Genomic DNA, 4,476 nt, shown 5'->3' on the forward strand with positions numbered 1-4,476 from the left:
GCATGTGGATCTTCCATAGTTCTTTGCCCAAAACGTAGCTCGTCCGGCGTACTTTCCATATTGCATTCTCGTCCTCACACCGTTTTAGACAAACACAACCGTGTTGTTATCTTCCCTTAGGACAAGGAATATGCTTCTTTTTTGTCGTCGCATGTGTCATCAACTGTTATTGGCCAGTAATTGTTTCCTTTCTACTCGTTGCTATTGCGACCTTTTGGTGAACTGCACAAATCACTTTTTTCTTAAGAGTGTTTTGTGCAGTTGTACTAAAATGTCACACGGGCAACGTCTCTACATTTCAGTGCGACTGCACAAAGGGAGATTGGTTTTGCTCTATCCTCCTCATCCAACTCCGAGCCTAATCTTCTCCAACTAGTTAGTCTTAAGAGAGACTGCAAAGGTGACCGGCTTCTATTTGTGTGTTTATTGTTTCATCAGCAGTCCTCTATTATCGTAATCACACTTAATATCTTTGGAACAGGGACGCTCAGCTCTATTTTAGTGGAACTGCACAAAATGATCGGAATGTTGCATGCTCCAGACAGCTACTTTTTTTCCCAACATGCCTTGTTGATTTAGACAGAGCTGGGGGGACGTTGCTGCCAATGAAAGCATGGATCAATTTTAATTTAACACCTTCTCACAACTCTGTCTTCAGTTGTGATGTAATTATTAGCTCTGATCTGCTAATAATTGACATGCATTAGCAAGGAAGTTAGTTTTTTATTGTTTCCGAAAGAGCATCGATGGCAAGACACGCGAAACAAAAGCTGAAAGCTCACACCATTGTACAATTTCATGTCGCTGGAAAATTATTTGTATAGTACGTCAATTATGTAAACAAATGATGGAAGCTTGATAGCATTGCCAGAAGCCTCTTCATCATCCGGGTCCATGTGCCATGCACAAAATTATACTCCTTCGTTCCTAAATATTTGTCTTTTTACAAATTTCAAACGGGCATATTTTAGAGTGTAGATTCACTCATTTTGCTTCGTATGTGTACTCCCTCCGTTCCTAAATATTCTATTCGTCTTTCTAGAGATTTCAACAAGTGACTACATACGGAGCAAAATGAGTGAATCTACACTCTAAAATATGTCTATATACATCCGTATGTGCCAGTCCATTTGAAATCTCTAAAAAGACAAATATTTGAGTAGTCACTCGTTGAAATCTCTAGAAAGACAAATACTCCGGAGTATATTTAAGAACCGAGGGGGTAGTGCACAACCGCATGGGAGACTCAGCCCGGTCGTTGCGCCGCATTAATAGTGAGTAATGAGCAGTCAAATCATAAGCCCCACCTTTCCCACTGTAAGTTGCTCTGAAGAAGCAACCATCAATACGCTCTTCTTTGAATCCGCTCATACTACTCCATCCGTCACTGTTTATACAGCGCGCTTCAGAAAAAAGAAAAAAAATCTGTGGGACCAAGGCGACTAGCGATCGGCCTGAAAAATAGCATTGGTAGTTATAGCACGGCGTCTATTACTAGAGGGAATAATGCGTACACACATGCATGCAGTGCTTCCACCCCGGGTACACACATGCATGCACTTACTCCACTCCGTAGTAGTACAGTACATGGAGAGAAAATTGTGGACTTGATTGCGGTTACCACGCCCTAATTAATTGAGCATTAAACCAAACGCGTCTAAAGTCTCTCTGGTGGTGGAAATGCATTGAGAGAAATGCATCATAATGAAGCGCGCCCTGTAAACTGTGACGGAGGGAGGAGTAGTATGAAGGTGCAAAACCAAGTACGCGTATGGCCAGTCGGTCAACGCACCTCCTCTTGGCATATCACTGACATGTGGGACAGGAGTGTGAGCAAACCGATCTCAATTGACGGCAAAGAGCCAACCCGCCGTTCCTTGAGAGAGACGAGGAGCGAGAACACACAGACGGGCTCGCACGGAGGCCAAGATATATTCGAGCATGGTTGGTTGATCGATATCATTCATTACATGTTGGGCTGCCGTTTTCCGCCCTTCTCCGGAATAAACGTGTACTTTATCAGAGATAAAAAATAAGAGTACAGACGCTCCACCATGCGGTTCTAGTAGTAGTACTACTCGTACTACTGCGCTTGGCTCTTCGCCTCTTCGTGAAGTCGAACAATGATGGTACTCCGCATGTTGGGTACTACAGTGTATGCCTCTGACAATCTGACACCGAATGGACTGATGCATGTCCACCGAGGGTAGGTTGCATTAGTCAAAAGGCGTAAGCGAGCTTCACCTTGTCCTGCAAGCTTCTCCTCGTTCTGCGAGTTGACGGGACACACCAAAAAGTAGTGCTAGTCCATACTCCCTCCTTTCCGGTTAATATGGCTTAATCTTTTTTGCGGGTAAATGAGAGAGCTTTATTCATATATAAGCATTCTTAGGACGATCAGCCAAGACACTGGTCACTAGGAAGCGAGGTACCCCGCAAAAAAGAAGTAGGAAGCGAGGTGTTTCATCAAGCCAGCTCTCGGCCACATTCAAAGTGCAGCAAGCACGGTTCGCACGAAGATGCGCCGCACGGTTCGCACGAAGATGCGCCGCAAGGTTTGCTGACCTGTTTACTTTGCGCTTGGCTGTTCGCCTATTCGGGAAGTCGAACAATAATAGCACTAGTAGTATAGTGTATGCTTCTGGCAATCTGACACCGAATTAACTGTTGCACGTCCACCGCCTGAGCGAGGGAGAGCTTGCATTAGTCAAAAGTTTCTCCTTGTCCTGCGAGCCACCGCGCGCAAGCTTCTCCCGTCCTGCAACCTTCTCCTCGTTCGGCAAGTTGACGGGACACAGCAAAGTAATGCTAGTCCATACTGCCTCCTCTCCGGTTAATATTGTCTTAATTTCAAACGAGATAAATACACTGTCTGTCACTGTATATTTGTAAAAATACGGTCAGTGGACTTCATAATACGCTCATTGCGCTCAATATATATATTTTCCGGTGTTTATACGGTCACTAGCTCACCCTGACTGAGTATGTGTGTGCATGCACGTGTAGGTTGAGCACTTGAGCGTGACCGTGTGTGTTCCGTCGTGTGCTCGGACATGCATGCATTAGGGCGTCGCGCGCGTTTTTGCGTCCATGTGTACGTGTGACTGTTGCATACACGTAGGGGGAGTACGTGTAGGGGCCACTAAGGAGCAGTCAAATCACACAGTAAGTTAGTCGGAAGAAGCAACCATCATTTCACTCTTGAATGACACGTACGCAATATAAAATGGTTGATATGGAGAGAAAAAGAAAACCACTATATATACACTAGCAGGAGCCTAAGCTACAAGCCTGCTTGCTTAGGTTGCTCTCTTCACAAGCATAGAACGACGGGCCTGATCCCGCAGCTGGGGGAAGGGAACAATGTTCTGCGTAGACGCGGTCGACATCGGCGAGGGAGAAAACCCACAGTCGGTGCGTCCCAATCGGGGGTCACCGCGGTATGGGCCGATGCCGCGTCCCAACCGCCCTTCTAGCTACAGCCCGACGTCCCAGGTAGTCCATCTTCCTTTTGGAGCCGGCTTGCTCCACTGCCGTAGCTCCATCTCCATGTCGATCTTTCTCTACTTCTACCGGCTTCTACTTGTGATGAGTTTATGTCTCATGAACTAGTGCCAGTACTATTATTCTAATCACACTTCTTCAATATCTTTGCCATCAGGGATGCTCAGGTCGATTTTAGTGGAACTGCACAAAAGCATCGTATGATCCGAGGGTGCCAGCCGTCTTTCCTTCGACAGGTTCTACCTGGCCAGGAAATTAAATCATGTTTAGGGTTTAGGGTTTAAGTCGTAGTGACCCCATCAGTAGTTTTTCTTTCGTACACGCTCTCACAACTTTTTTCTTTAGTTGTGAAGTAAATATTGGCTATGATCTGTGAATCATTGAGATGCATCAGCATGCGTGTTAGTTTTCCTTTGTATTTGATGGAATGTTGTAACGGGGCAACCTTGGAATAGGAATGAAAATGGAGTGGAAAGTTTCCGTTTTTCCGGAGAAAAAATGGAAACGGAGAGAAACCAACGTTTCGTTTCGTTGGATCGCGCCATCGAGCAAAACCAACGTTTAAATCACGTCTGTCGTGTTCGTGTCTCACCCTCCTCCACGGCTCGACCCCACACGGTCGCTCGGCATGCCACTCACCGCAAACCGAGTATACGATAACTTTCCCGCCTGCTTGTCGATGGATCGCGCCATGGAGTACTAGCACTACTGGAAGAGATTGACGAGTTGGGGGAGGACAGCTAGCTGTAGCACGGACTCCCAAGAACTTTTTACATGCATGTTGTAGCCGGCTATTGCGACCTTTGAACGCGGAGCAGCCGCGTGCACCCGGAAGCGGCGCGGGCGACGCTCTCTCGGCCGGCGCGCCGCTTCAATGCCGGCGCCAGTGAGAGGTCGCGTCCGCTCTGGCCGGGCATGAATGCGGCACTGACCGTTTCGGGCGGGAAGCACGCGCGGGTGATGAAGAGGGTT

The sequence above is a fragment of the Triticum aestivum genome, chromosome 7D (genome assembly GCF_018294505.1).
Source record: "Triticum aestivum cultivar Chinese Spring chromosome 7D, IWGSC CS RefSeq v2.1, whole genome shotgun sequence".
Lineage (NCBI taxonomy): Eukaryota > Viridiplantae > Streptophyta > Magnoliopsida > Poales > Poaceae > Triticum > Triticum aestivum.